General features: G+C 39.0%; 2 long non-coding RNA genes across 5 annotated transcripts in view; both read left to right on the top strand.

Annotated features, from left to right (window-relative positions):
* The window catches only part of LOC118901246, a 50,968-nt gene that overhangs the window by 1,760 nt on the left and 33,071 nt on the right, over nt 1-16,137 (top strand). For 2 of the 3 annotated variants that reach the window (XR_005021310.1, XR_005021311.1), the window contains exon 2: nt 13,258-13,339. The exons of the other annotated variant lie outside the window; for it this stretch is intronic. This is a non-coding gene — a long non-coding RNA (uncharacterized LOC118901246). The remainder of the gene's footprint in view (nt 1-13,257; nt 13,340-16,137) is intronic. 3 annotated transcript variants of the gene reach the window in all.
* Nucleotides 1,817-8,741, top strand: LOC118901247. 2 transcript variants are annotated; one of them, XR_005021314.1, is made up of 5 exons: nt 1,817-3,154; nt 3,272-3,413; nt 3,561-3,656; nt 6,506-6,665; nt 7,708-8,741. It is a non-coding gene; the product is annotated as an uncharacterized LOC118901247 (long non-coding RNA). The 2 variants fall into 2 exon arrangements; XR_005021313.1 differs by having other exon boundaries at nt 1,817-3,413.

Here is a 16,137-nt window from a genome sequence, read left to right as displayed (position 1 = left end):
TCTGGGGGGGTGGGATGGGGAAAAGAGGAAGAAGTGAAGCATTTTGAACTCCCCAAAGATAGCTGCCCCCTATTCATTGAAATGCTAATGATTAACAGGGTTCAAACTCCAAAAAATGAGAAAGACCTTTAAATTAGAAGTCATCTGTTTCTATAAGCTTGTCTACTTATCTTCATGTAAAGAGACTTGAAGTTGCCACTTGGGACTGTGTTTTAGTATTTTACTGTTTGTGTGTTATGACATACTGTCTACTGGTTTAAGAGAGAGAGAGAGAAGGAGGTGGTAGGTTTTTTGCTTTCTTGGTTTAATGGGTCATATCATACCTAATCAACTGTTCTTAAAGTGTGGCCTGAGACTAACACTTTTTCAGTGAATCATGCAGTCAAAGCTATTTTCATAGTAAGACATGATTTGTCTTTATCATTCTTATTTTTTCACAAATGCACCATGGAGTTTTCCAGAGGCAACATGACATGGGATGACATCATTATTCTGATGGCTAATGGAATGTGTGCTGTGTGTTCATATGTTTTCTAGAATGTTCTAAGGTATTAAGTTTCTGAAACGTGTAAACATTTGGAATATCTGCCTAACTCAGTGACCCGATATTTTCCAACTGACTAATGGATGAAGTTACAAAATCATGAGTAAAAGATTCATTCAAAATGCAGGACAGACTGATGTGTTTTAATGTAACCGTACAAAAAGTTCATCGATCTGATCTCAGATTCCACTTTATAACTAACCTTTAAGAAGCTACTGTGGGGACTTCCCTGGGGGCACAGTGGTTAAGAATCCACCTGCCAATGCAGGGGACACGGGTTCAAGCCCTGCTCCGGGAAGATCCCACATGCCGCACAGCAACTAAGCCCGTACGCCACAACTACTGAGCCTGCGCTCTAGAGCCCGCGTGCCACAACTACTGAATCCTGCACACCTAGAGCCTGTGCTCCACAACAAGAGAAGCCACCGCAATGAGAAGCCGGCACACCGCAACGAAGAGTAGCCCCCGTACGCTGCAGCTAGACGAAGCCCGCACGCAGCAACGAAGACCCAACGCAGCCAAAACTGAATAAATTAAATAAATAAATTAAGAAGCTACTGTGGAGTTTTGGTGTAGTATCAAAGAATAACCACAATTATCTGGAAAAGCTATTAAAATACTCCCTCACTTTTCCAACAACATATCTTGTTCATACATTTCCACCAAAATAACATATTGCAACAAATTGCATAAAAAGGCTGATATGAGGGCTTCCCTGGTGGCGCAGTGGTTGAGAATCTGCCTGCCAATGCAGGGGACACGGGTTCGAGCCCTGGGCTGGGAAGATCCCACATGCCGCGGAGCAACTAGGCCCGTGAGCCACAATTACTGAGCCTGCGCGTCTGGAGCCTGTGCTCCGCAACAAGAGAGGCCGCGATAGTGAGAGGCCCGCGCACCGCAATGAAGAGGGGCCCCCGCTTGCCGCAACTAGAGAAAGCCCTCGCACAGAAACGAAGACCCAACACAGCCATAAATAAATAAATAAAAATTAAAAAAAAAAAAAGGCTGATATGAGAATCAGTTTCAGTCCTACTAAACCAGTCGAAAGGAGATCTGTAGAAAGGTAGAACATTAATCCTCTAATATTTTTGTTTTGTAAAGATAGTTTCATTTAAATGTGTTAGTTGTGTTAATATATGATGAAGTTATTGTTATTTTGAATGACTTTCTTTTTCTTTTTGGCGCCGTGCTGCACAGCTTGCAGGATCCCAGTTCCCGGACCAGGGATCGAACCCAGGCCCTCGGCAGTGAAAGTGCAGAGTCCTAACCACTGGACCGCCAGGGAATTCCCTAAATGAATATTTTTAAATTGTCTCCATTTTTATTTCTAATATCAACAGATATAACTCATATAAACAAAAGCTCTTTTGTGGTCCTTAGAAATTTTTTGAAGTGTAAAAGGATCTTCAGACCAAAACCTTTGAGAAATGCCATACAAAATCATTAAAATTCCAGTGCTTCTGTTCATGCTTCTAGTGGTACAAACAGTTCACAGATGGGTCATGCACTATCATTCCAGAATCTTCCTTATAACTAGGAGTTTCTGCAGTGTCTTTCAGCATTGCTTCTCCTTTAGAGAAGTTGGTTGTTTGAGTTTTTATTAGGTTTTTCTCAGTCTTAAAAAAGTTTAAGCTCTCCTTACTTCAGCCCATTATTCTTTATCATAAGGAAGAATATCAAGCATATTATTGTTAAAAGAGAGAAAAGCAAAGGAAAAACAATGGAACTTTTCAATTTAATTATAAAAACAAGTAGTGACCAGTATTTATGTGCACTTACTATGTGTCACACTCTGTGCTAAGTGCTTTATATTTATCTTCTCATTTAATCCTCTCAACAGTGCCTAAAAATAGGGTGACCATAGTCCTCAGTTTGCCTGGGGTGGTCCTGGTTTATGCCATTTGTTCAAGCATAATTATTAATAATATCCCCCTGGCAGCACATAAGTTTCCCAGTTTGGACATAAATTATCTGATCACCCTCCCTGTAAAAATTACTCTCCACAGTTTACAAATTAGGAAACTGAGGCATAGAGAGATTGAGTGTCTTGCCCAAAGTACACTGCTAGTAAATGTGGGTGTGGGATCCTAGCCCAGGTCTGTCTAGCTTTGTAGTTCAGCCTTTTAAAGAATTACAAACTGTTTCACAGTGATATCAATGCTCCTGAGATTTATGTCGACCCCAACTATAGTAATATATTCCAGAATAAAAGAAAGTAGAACACAAAAATTTATGATAAAATTTTAAGTTCAGTTTCAGTTGTAAAACACTGATGTGTTAGATGTGCTGTTCCGACACTCATCTTTTACACAGTTCAGAGGCGCACACTTGCTATCAACAGTTTGCAGAAAACCAATGCTGCTTCTGTGTTGGGGCTTGCGGGGGAGTGCAGTTCTTGCTGGTTCAGTAAAGCTGAAGGATGCCCATTTATAAAACAGGAAAGGTGGACCGAACTGTTAGAGGCCTTCCTAATAGGGATTCTCCCTGATCATAAGTAACAGAACGCGAGTTTCGTTGGGTGTATAAATGTGCTTAGCTTAAAACTACATCTCCCAGCACTCTGTGCAGATGAAGGACCTGACCATGCTATGCAGACCTGGCCAACGAAATGTAAGTAGAAGTTGTTGGATGACGCTTCTGGGAATGCTTTCTTAAAGTGGAAGGCCAATTTAGCTGACCTTGCCTTTTACTTTTCTTTACATCTGGAACTCAAATGCAATACTGGAGTTTGAGCAGCCATCTTGTGACTACAAAGGAACAAGCACATGTTAAGGATGGCTAGGTGAAGGGAAGAGAGAAGGACCTGGCTCTCTGAGGACATTGTGGATCTACCAAATCAACCCTGGACTGAAAAAGACATATAAAACTGGTAACACGTTTAAGCCACTGTTTTTTTCCATTTTTATTATAGATAAACTAAATTCCTAGCTATTGCAGTATGACCCCATGCTCCCATCCCACTTCAGTGGTAGGTATCATTAATGAGAGCATTCTTTCCTGCTCATCCTAAATATAGCCTCAGAATCTGTCTCAACGTGAGTGTCTAAAACCCACACTGCAGCAGATCAGCCACATCGTCCAGCAGCTCAGGCTTGAGAAGGACATGGTCCAGGTATGGTTCTGCAACTGTCACCAGAAGGGCAAACGATCACACAAGTGAATATTCGCACTGAGAGGATTTTGAGGCTATTGGGCAGTCTCCTTTCTCAGGGAAACCAGTACCCTCTCCTCTGGCCCCAGGGCCCTATTTTGTCACCCCAGGCTGTAGGGACCCTCACTTCACTACGCTGTACTCCTCAGTCTCTTTCCATGAGAGTGAAGCCTTTCCCTCTGTGTCTGTCACGACTCTGGGCTTTCCCATGCCTTCAAACCGAGGAATGGGGGCCAAAGGAAAGGGAAGAGCTAGGGGAAAACCTTGGGGTTTCTACCAGGGCTTTGGGGATTAAGTTCTTTATTCACTAAGAAAAGAATTGGCAGCAGAGAAGGTGTGAGGACAGGGAGTTTGGAGGAGGTGGTTTGGAGGGAAGGTGAAGTTCAGGGATGCTCCTGATTATAATCCCCATGTCATTCATCACTTTGTTCTTAAATAAAGAAGCCTATGACATAGACACACACACAGAGCAATATATTCCAGAATAAAAGAAAATATAACAAAATTTGCAATAAAAACTTAAGATCAATTTCACTAGTAAAACTGAAGCGATGTGTCACTCCTATGCTCATTTTTCACACAGTTTCAGAAGCCTACTACCTCTGAGTCAGAAATGATACCAGTAATGAAATTATTTTTCAGGCTTGTCCTAGAGCAATTTTTGTCATTATTTGGGGAATTGCTTGGTCCAAAAGCTCAGGATTCACACCCTGGCACAAAACTACATGTCTTAGTTATGTTATATTGTTATGCCTTGTTATAGAGACAAATCAATACATTGAATTATGTCAAGATTTAAAGGGTACATAATTTATTGGAATCAATATTTTGTTAATGTTTAATCTCATAAGAATATTTATGTACTCTAAGGAGATAGTTATTCAGGAATATTTGGAAGTTCGACTACAGATTAAGAATACTTTAAATTTCTAATTACGTCAACTAACAGATTTGATAGAGAAAGGATAAACAAGCAAACAATTCATTTATGTTGTGTTAAAAGTTCTCATTAATAAGGTCATTATAGCCTTAAAATACACTATTGGAGATATAGGTCAAAGGAAATAATTTCTACCAGAACTTTTTAACTGACAATGTGAATCTTATTTTGTGTTCAGAGCATTGCAATAAAATTATTAGAATCAGCATTTAATAATTGATTCACCCTTATATTTATGGTCAGATGATTTTTAACAAGGATGCCAAGACAATTTGATGGGGAAGAATTGTCTATTCAACACATGGTTGTGGTGAAGGAGATTGTTGTTGATAGGTGTAAACAACAACTGCCCAGCCCCCTCCTCATTTCCATTTTCCCCATTATCACAATATAAATAATAGCAAAGAAAAAAAAATGGTGCTAGGCCAGCTCGACAACCACATGCAAAAGAATGAAGTTGGACCCCAACCTCATACAATATACAAAAATTAGCTCAAAATGGATCACAGGCCTAATATAAGAGCTAAAACTATAAAACTCTGAGAAGTTAAACATAGAAATAAATATTTGCAACCTTGGGTTACGCAAAACCTTCTCAGATGAGACACCAAAAGCACAAATGACAAAAGGAAAAATGATAAATTGGACTTATCAAAATTAAAAACCTTGTGCTGCTTCAAATGACACCATCAAGAAAATGAAAAAGACAGTGCATAAATCTTTACAAATTATTTATGTGGTAAGGGATTTGCATGTAGAATATATAAAGAACTCCCGCAACTCCACAATGGAAGGATAAATAACCCAATTTTAAAATGGTTAAAAGATCTGAATATACATTTCTCCAAAGAAGACATACAAATGGCCAAAAAGGAAAGATGAAAAGATGCTCAGTATTATTAGCCATTAGGGAAATTCAGATAAAAACCACAATGAGATACCACTTTACACACCAGGATGGCTATAGTCAATAGACAAGTTTTGTCAAAGATGCGGAGAAAATGGAACCCTCATACATCGCTGGTGGGGATGTAAACGTGATACAACCACTTTGGAAAACAGTTTGGCAGTTCCTCAAAATGTTGGACACAGAATTATGCTATGACCCAGCAAATTCAATCCTAGCTATGTACCCACAAGATATGTAACCATATCTCCATGAAAAAACTTGTATACAAATGTTAACAGCATAATTCATAATAGCCCAAAAGTGGAAACAACCTAAATGTCCATTAGCAGATGAATGGATAAACAAAATGTGACACATCCTTACAATATAGTATTTTTTTTCAGCAATAAAAAGGAATGAATTTCTGATACATGCTATAGCATGGAGGACCTTTGAAAACATTATGCTAAGGGAAATAAGCCTTAGTTTCTGTCTTTTAATCATCACCTGAGGTACAAAGTACACAGTATTATTCCCATTTAATAGTTGAGGAAAGTAAAGCTCAAGGAGATTGAGTTGTCTACAGCCACATAAACAATAATGTGAAACTTGAATTTTCAACCCCAAAACATACCCTACACACAAATAAAAACACTTTTTAAAAAGTGTTTCTTGATCTATATCCACACAATCCCCTCTTTTTCCTTTATCATGTCCTTAGTGACCACATAAATGCTATCCATCTTTCCTTTTCCCTTTCTGTATTGGTGCCTGGCCTTCTTCCCAGTGTCCTGAGCATAGCTAAAAATTTCCAGTGGAAATCAAGGGGTTTTAGAACTGGAAAGAATCTTTAAAATTTAAGTTCACCCCCCCCAACTCACTTTATTGATGGAAACTGAGATTTACACAAATCAAATGTCCTGTCTAAGGTCCCGAAGCTATTTTGTAAAGGAAGCCTTGTTTATTTTGTCTCCCATCCAGTACTCTTTACATTTGACTCATGGTTTTCAAACTCGCTGGCGATACTCAAAGACATTCCAAGGAGTACATAGGCTGGGAAAGTTTTGAGGAAATCCATTTTCGAATGATCAACTTACATACTTCTAAAATTGATCTGCCTGAGAATGTTCTTGCAGTCAAGGTATCTTGCTGGTTCTCTCTCCCACTTTATAAAACAAAGACAGAATTCTCATTCTCTAATGTTAATGGCACATTGCCCAAAAGTGTAAGAACAAAGACAAACCAAGGCACAATTGAAACATTGTGTCTGGGAAAGACTTGTTTAATCAAGACAACCTGTCTCGTAGCAATAAGTAATATTCCTCTCTGAACACATAGAATAGCTTTACTTTTTTTTTTTTTTTTTGCCAGGCGCCATGTGGCTGGTGGGATCTCAGTTCCTCCACCAGGTATCGAACCCAAGCCACAGCAGTGGAACCCCAAAATCCTAACTACTAGGCCACCAGGGAACTCCTTTAACTTTACTAATATTTTAAAATGATTAATCAAAACATGAAATATATTTGCTGTTTTAATCAATTGTATATTACTGATAATTGAAATTATGACTCAATCTAGAAGAAAAATTTTAACACTCATCAGTTTTCACTTACATACTTTTTTTTCTTATGGTAGGGTGTATGATAAGGTGATCAGTAAAAGACTTTAAAGCAAAAAAAGTATGTTAGTATATTACATTAGGATAAAATTATGTGAGAGAAGTGGAATGGAAAAGAGAACAATGTAAAATTCTGGCTGTTGAAGATTAGATATAGTTTTTCTAAAAGAATGATAGTCGGTATCAAACAGCCATCGTTTGAGTCTTTTGGATACACACAGGAGTGATATAAGAATCTTAAATGTCAACATAAAAAGGTGCAAAGGTATATATAGGCTTTTCAAATCATTTTAGGAAGTATAAGCAAAAAAACCTGAAGGCCACTGTCATAGGCAATCCTTTGTAGAATATTGATGACTCATAGTAAGTCCATTGCCATTATAGAAAAAAATTCTCAACAAACCTGTCTGCTAATTTTTAACTCAATATTATCATTTCCACACATAGAGGAAAGCACATTATCATTGTTCTTAAAAAAAAAAAGATTTTTAAAGGCATGAAATAGAGATTTTTGTTCCCACTCCTAAACTTTGCAACCTTTTATTTTCTTACACAATTTCTCCAGGCACCCAGGCACCAGGCTTGTGTATACTGAGGCTTCTGCTTAAAACTCTTCAGTTGCTCCCAACTGCTTCTAGGAGAAAGTGCTAACACCAGCAGGGGGCTCACATCACTCTGCATGATCCGAGTCCCACTTACGGCTCCAGACTCCTCTTTCTGTCTCTGCTCAAACTCTGCACTTCAGTCATCTGGAACTTCTTTTCAGTTCTTTGAAGGTCCTGTTCGTCTCTCAACACTGGGCCTTCACACGGGCTGCTTCCTCTGTGTGGAATACTCAACCCACCTCCTACCTCCTAGCTACGTGTAATTTTTACATATTCGAATGTCAGGTTTAGGTACCACTTGAAGCTTTCTCCGACCGCCCCCACCACTACCATCACTAAGGTTGGATTAAATGTTACTCTTTTGTGTTCCTGATGAATAATGTCCTTCCCCATCAAGCATGTACTGCAGTCATCTCTTTCCTTGTCTGTTTCCTCCAATAGACTGTAGGTTGCAACACAACAGAAACAGTGTCTACTCACCATCATATTAAGCCTCCCACAACGTACGGTACCTGGTAGTTTCTGAATGAATAATGGGAGAATTAATGAATGGATTGACTTTGCTGATTCATCAATTAAAAGACCTCTGTTGAAAGTAACAGCTACTTTAACAATCTTAAAGGAATTTATTGGAAGGATATAAAGGGCTCATGAATTGACAGGAAGTTGTAATACCAGGCTGGAAAAATAGGTAAAGACCCAGGTAACTCGAGCAGCCAAGAAGCTGGAAAATGTTAGCAGGAATAGCCCAATAGCCTGGGAAGGACACAGTTACCTTTGTTGTAGGGCACTGCTGCTGCCTCTTTGGGATTCCACCTCAACTGCCCTTGGAGATAATCTCCCCACTGCTGGGAATTAAATTTCATTGCCCCAAGGAAACCATAAACAAGACAAAAAGACAACCCTCAGAATGGGAGAAAATATTTGCAAATGAAGCAACTGACAGAGGATTAATCTCCAGAATTTACAAGCAGCTCATGCAGCTCAATATCAAAAATACAACCCAATCCAAAAGTGGGCAGAAGACCTAGACATTTCTCCAAAGAAGGTATACAGATTGCCAACAAACACATGAAAGGATGCTCAACATCACTAATTATTGGAGAAATGCAAATCAAAACTACAATGAGGTATCACCTGACACCAGTCAGAATGGCCATCATCAAAAAATCTACAAACAGGGGCTTCCATGGTGGCGCAGTGGTTGAGAATCTGCCTGCCAATGCAGGGGACACGTGTTCGAGCCCTGGTCTGGGAAGATCCCACATGCCGCGGAGCAACTAGGCCCGTGAGCCACAACTACTGAGCCTGCGCGTCTGGAGCCTGTGCTCCGCAACAAGAGAGGCCGCGACAGTGAGAGGCCCGCGCACCGCGATGAAGAGTGGCCCCCGCTTGCCGCAACTGGAGAAAGCCCGCGTACAGAAACGAAGACCCAGCACAGCCAAAAATATAAATAAATAAATAAATAAATAAATAAATAAATAAATTAAAAAAAAAAAAAAAAAAAAAAATCTACAAACAATAAATGCTGGAGAGGATGTAGAGAAAAGGAACCCTCTTGCACTGTTGGTGGGGATGTAAATTGATACAGCCACTATGGAGAACAGTATGGAGGTTCCTTAAAAAACTAAAAATAGAACTAACATATGACCCAGCAATCCCACTACTGGGCACATACCCTGAGAAAACCATAATTCAAAAAGAATCATGTACCACAGTGTTCATTGCAGCTCTATTTATAATAGCCAAGATATGGAAGCAACCTGTGTCCATCGACAGATGAATGGATAAAGATATGGCACATATATACAGTGGAATATTGCTCAGCCATAAAAGGAAACAAAATTGAGTTATTTGTAGTGAGGTGGATGGACCTAGAGTCTCATACAGAGTGAAGTAAGTCAGGAAGAGAAAAACAAATACCATATGCCAACACATATATATGGAATCTTTAAAAAAAAAAAAAAGGTTCTGAAGAACCTAGGGGCAGGACAGGAATAAAGACACAGACGTAGAGAGTGGACTTGAGGACATGGGGAGTGGGAAGGGTAAGCTGGGATGAAGTGAGAGAGTGGCATGGACATATATACACTACCAAATGTAAAATAGATAGCTAGTAGAAAGCAGCTGCATAGCACAGGGAGATCAGCTCAGTGCTTTGTGACCACCTAGAGGGGTGGGATAGGGAGGGAGGGAGACGCAAGAGGGAAGAGATATGGGGATATATGTATAGCTGATTCACTTTGTTATAAAGCAGAAACTAACACACCATTGTAAAGCAATTATACTCCAATAAAGATGTTAAAAAAAAAATTTCATTGCCCCTTTGTCTTTGTGTCTCTTGGTCAAGATTTAAATTTCTGGAAAAGTGATCATTGGCTAAAGATCATGTGCCATGCCCAGGCTGCTAGAGGTGAGGAACATCAGGATAGGGCCTCTCACGCTTCCAGACTGGGAAGGAGAGCATGCCTTTCACCAAGACTGTGGAGGAATTCCTCGAACAGGAAGAAGGGTTGGATACAGTGCAGCTAAGAAAGTACAGCTGTCTGTTACAGCTGTCTAGAACTAGAGCAAAATATGTGTTCCCACACAGAACAGTTTGTTTTGGTGCCATGTGTGTATTTAGGGCCTCTAGAATGGCTTAAAAAATAATAAAAACACATGAATTGAGTGTGATGTTTTTAGAGAAACAATCTTCATTCTGTAGTCAAATGGAATATTCAGTAATTCAGATATGGTTATGCTAGAAGTTTTACTTAATGAAGTGCTCAGTTAAGGATAGAAAGAGAAATTACAAAGTAGACATTTAAAACATCAACTGAAAAGAACTTAAAATACTTTTAGTTACATTACGCAGAAGTTATGTGGGACTGCAATCTCAATTATAGCACACAATTCTACATTCCTGTGGAAATAGCCATCAACCTAGAAATCCAAAAGACTGAAAATCACTCAACAAATTTGTAAATGTCTGTATGAGTTTTGAGGAAACCTCGTGGTAATTAATGTTTATTGAAAACCCAATAGGAATTCAGAGTCATATAAACAAGATGAAGAGTTTTTCTTAGATATGGAAGAAATGAAGCATCTAAGAAAAAAAGTCCAGTGTTAAACCTGAAGAACCAGGGGTGAAAAAGAAGTATGCATCCACACAAAACCCTGCACATCAATGTTTATAGCAGCTTTATTCATAATTCTCAAAATTTGGAAGCAACCAAGATAGTCTTCAATAAGTGATTGGATAAACAAACTGGTACATTCAGACAATGGAATATTACTCAGCAATAAAAAGAAGTGAGTTACCAAGTCACAGAAAAACATGAGGAAAATTAGGTACATTTTGTGAAGTGAAAGAAGCCAATTCGAAAAGGCTACGTACTTATGATTTCAACTATATGACATTCTGGAAAAGGCAAAACTAGAAATAATAAACAGATCAGGGGTTCAAGGCCAAGGGAGGGATTAATAGATGGAGCAAAAGATACTTTTAAAGAAGTGAAATTTGTTTTGCATGATATTGTAAAGGTGGATACATATCATTATACATTTGTCAAAATCCATAGAATGTACAACACAAAGAATAAACCCTAATATAAACTTTAGTTGGATTTTAGTTAATAAAAATGTATCAGTATTGGCTCATTAATTGTAACAAATGTACTGTACTAATGCAAGACGTTAATAGAAGAAACTGGGAGTGGGGTGTATACGGGAACTTCCAGCTCAACTTTTAATACAGCGGCCGTTTTAAGAAAAAGTGTATTAATTTTTTTAAAGAGAGAATCATGTATCAATACAATTGTAATTTTTAAGTACTATAAACTTCTTAGTTACATTTATCATAGTATCTATCATACTAATAAAGAATGACTGGCATTTTCTTCACAAGTAGCAGGTAAAACGCTCACTAAGGAATAAAATGAAGTAGATGGACATAAATACACAAGTAAGCATTTACTGACTGTATATTAGTCAGCCTCCAAGATGATCCCCAGTGATCCTCATCTCCTTTTTATTGTTGTTTTAAGCCACTAAATTTTGTGGTATTTGTTATGCAGTAATAGACAACGAATACACTTTCAACTGGGATTAAATCAATGGATGCACATCAAGAAGTAAAAATCTTGAGAACGAATGAACAACTTTGGATTTGCAGAGCTTTGGAGCGGTTCTGGACTTGGGTATAGGAAGTATTACAGGAGGAAGGAAAGAGAACTGGGGCAGAATCCGAATGATTTCAAGGTCTATAGGGAGCAGACCAACCCCACGCGTGGCGTGAAACACAGAATTGTTGGCAGCCAGCTGGTTACACCTGGGTGGGCGGTGGTGGAGGTTAGGGAGGGCAGGAGAATTCCTTTGTAAAGAACTGCCTAGAGAGAACTGGGGGTGCTAAGAAGGACTTGGTATAGCGGAGAAAATCTCTCCACTCTGGCATGAGAGAAGCTTCCTGCGTAAAGGGCAGCCCTTGACCTATACAGTCTCAAGAAAGGCCTATGAATTGCGAATCTCTTCTCTGCATGAATCATCCAGTCAGTCTTGCCATCGCTTCCTTTTTTAAAAAAAACTCAACTTAATTGATGTATAATTCATGTATAATATAGCGACAAATATATAAACACCACACAAAGTAAAACAAAAACAAAAGTTTTTCACAAAAACAAAAAGTTTCCTCCTACCTCTTTGAAATCAATCCCTAGCACCACCGGTCCCAGGCAACTAACTATAGATTAATTTTCATGTTCTAGAATTTCTGATGAATTGAGTCATAGAGTATGTGGTTCTGGCTTCTCTTGCTTAGCATAAAGTTTTTGAGATTCATCAAGTTGTAGTCTGTATCAGTAATTCATTTCGTTTTCTTGCTGAGTAGTACTCCATTGTATGGATACACCACATGGTTTATCCATTCACCTGTGGTTGGACGTTCGGGTTGTTTCCAGTTTGGGACTATTATGAATAAGACTGCTATGAAGTTCATGTATCCACCACTGGAGTATCATATAAAATAGTTTCGCTGCCCTAAAAATATCCCGTGTGCTTCTCCTATTTAACCATTTCTCACTCCCCTCAGACCTCTGGCAATTGCTGATCTTTTGAACATCGCTACAGTTTTACTTTTCCAGAATGTAATTGTAATTGTAATTATACAGTATTTAGTCTTTTCAGACAGGCATCTTTCACTTAACAATGTGTATTTAAGATTCATCCTCGTCTTTTTTGTGGCTTGATAGCTCTTTTCATCACTGAAAAATATTCCACTGTACAGATGTACTACCGTTTGGTTATCTATTCACCTATTGAAGGATGTCTTGGTTGTTCCGAGTTTCGGGTGATTATGAGCAAAGCTGATGATATAACCATTTGTGTGCAGGTTTCTGGGTAGACATAAAATTTCAAATCAGTTGGGTAAATACTTAGGAGTGCAACTGCTGAATCATATGGTAAGATTATGTTTAGACTATTTTTAACTTTGTAAGAAACTGCCAAATTGTACCATTTTCCATTCCCATCAGTAGTGAATGAGAGTTCCTGTTCTCTACATCCTCACCAGCAACAGGTGTCGTCAACTTTTTTGGATTTTCGTAATTCTAATAGGTATGTAGTAGTATCTCATTGTTATTTTAATTTGAAGTTCCCTAATGACAAATGCTATATATTTTTTAAAATTTATTTATTTTATTTATTTATTTTTGGCTGTGTTGGGTCTTCGTTGCTGCACACAGGCTTTCTCTAGTTGTGGCGAGCGGGGGCTACTCTTCATTTTGGTGCACAGGCTTCTCACTGTGATGGCTTCTCGTTGTGGAGCACGGGCTCTAGGCACGTGGGCTTCAGTAGTTGCAGCATGCAGGCTCAGTAGTTGTGGCTCACGGGCTCTACAGCACAGGCTCAGTAGTTGTGGCACACGGGCTTAGTTGCTCTGCGGCATGTGGGATCTTCCCGGGCCAGGGCTCGAACCTGTGTCCACTGCCCTGGCAGGTGGCTTCTTAATCACTACACCACCAGGGAAGCCCCAAATGCTATATTTTTTAAATATACAGATTATCCAGATAATTAGACTCTTCTCATATATCTTTTGACTACTAGTTTCTAATTTAATTCCATTATGGTCAAAGAACATGCTCACTATGATTTCAATATGTATAAATTTATCAAAACTTGTTTTATGGTCCAATATATGGCCTATTTTAGTGATTATTCTATAGTCACTTAAAAAATGTGTACTCTTCTGTTGTTGAGGGTAGTGTTCTATAAGGGTCAACAGGTCAGTTTGGCTTATAGGTGTTCTATATTCTCACAGATTGCTACTTAATCTGTCAGTTACTGAGCTGAGTGAAATCTACTGCAGTTGTGGATTTTTCACTTCTTTAATTCTATCAGTTTTTGCTACGTGTATTTTGAAATGCTGTTATTAGGTGCATACACATTGAGAAATTATATCTGCCTGATGAACTTAACCCCCTCCCCTTTTTTTCATACTGAATTTTTCTCCTGGCTAGGGATCATATTTTCACCTTCTTCGCATGTCTAGCAATTTTTGACTAGAAGTTGAGCATTATGAATGTTATATTTTTGAAAATTTGAATTTTGTTCTCTTATTTAATTAATGTTAAATTTGCTTGGCAGGCAATTTAGTCACTTGGGCATCAGCTTGATCACATCAAGGCCTACTTTTCCGCGTTGTTAGAGTAGATCTAAAGTAGCTTTATTCTAATTCTTATTTAGCGTAACTACTAAGACATAACACTTTTGGGTTCTCTGTTGAATGCCCCAGGTTTTTCATATGTTTTCTTCACTCTAGTTAGTAGGAGATCAAATGTCTCTTAGCCCGGTGTGAGCACTAAGATTCATTTAGCTCATAACTCCCAGCTTTTCTTCTTTGCCCAGCCTCATGTAGTTTCATCTTACATAGGTTCAGGTTATTATTCTGGCAAATAATCAAGGGAATCCCTATGCATATCTCCCTCCTCTTTGGTGTTCTGCCCCACAAATTGCAGCCACCTCAGCCTCCCCAAGTCCTTATTTCTGGATTTCAACACAGTGATATCTCCCAGGTGATGTCTGGATTTCTCCTCCTGGTACTATGGTCCAGAAATTGCCCCCAGGGAGAAAGCTGCAACAGTCAAAAGGTGTACCTTATCGGTTTCCTTCCTTTCTTCCTTCCTTTCTTCAGCCACGCTGCATGGCTTGTGGGATCTTAGTTCCCTGACCAAGGATTGAACCCAGGCCCTCAGCAGTGAAAGCACAGTGTCCTAAACACTGGACTGCCAGGGAGTTCCCTCCTTTCTTTCAATGGCTAAAAATAAATGGCTTCGAACATTTATTTCATACATTGTGTCCAGTTTTCTAGTTGTTTACAGCAGGTGGCCAGCCCCATACTGGTAACCTCTTCATGAGCAGAAGCAGAAAGTCTATCACCTCATTTTAAATATGAATGGGTAAACCAGAATCAGCAGACATTTGAGGGCCATAGAACATAAAGTATACTTAAAATTTCAGAATGTAATATGAGTGCTATAACATTGAATATGTATGTATAATGAAGTTATATTAATTCATTAGGGCTGCTGTAACAAAGTGCCACAAACTGGGGACTGAAAACAATGGAAATTTTATTGTCTCACAGTTCTGGAGGCTAGCAATCCAAGAACTAGGTGCCAGCAGTGTTGGTTCCTTCTAAAGGCTGTGAAGGATAATCTCTTGCATGCCTCACCCCTAGCTTCTGGAGGTTTGCTGGCAATCTTTGGCATTTCTTGGCTTCTGCTGCATCACCCCAGTCTCTGCCTTTGCCTTGACATGGCATTCTCCCTGTGTGTGTATCTGTCTCCAGATTTCCCCCTCCATTTTTAAGGACATCAGTCATATTGGATTAGGGACCCACCCTACTTCGGTATGACCTCACCTTAACTACTTATATCTGCAGTCACCCTATTTCCAAATAAGGTCACAATCTGAGGTCCTAAGGATTAGAACTTCAACATATGAATTTTGGTGGGGGTGAGGGGGACACAATTCAACCCATAACAATAATTAAGATGCTACCGACAAAAATCCGTGAGGTGGAAAGGGAACAGAAGAGATAGAGGGAAACGTGGGAGAAAACCCTAATATCCTGGTACCACAAAACAGGAAGGTAGCCATGAGATATTGACAGAAGTTTATAAAACATGAAATAGAAGTTTTGGTATATTATTTAAAAGTTATAAAGATGACCAATAGCATGATTAGCAAACTGAAATAGTTACAGGAGAAAAGCAAGCAACATAAATGAGAAACAGGGCTCAGGTTTTGGTGCTTGTGTTTACCTGGTAGATGTGCAGAGAACTGTGGCATACGAGTCAGTGCTTGCCCCATCTGGAGAGTACAGCCACTTAACCAGCTTTGGTCAATTCATG

Source organism: Balaenoptera musculus, chromosome 9 (genome assembly GCF_009873245.2).
Source record: "Balaenoptera musculus isolate JJ_BM4_2016_0621 chromosome 9, mBalMus1.pri.v3, whole genome shotgun sequence".
Classification (NCBI taxonomy): domain Eukaryota; kingdom Metazoa; phylum Chordata; class Mammalia; order Artiodactyla; family Balaenopteridae; genus Balaenoptera; species Balaenoptera musculus.
Note: the sequence above shows the minus strand (reverse complement) of the source record. Positions and strands in the feature narration are given on the sequence as shown.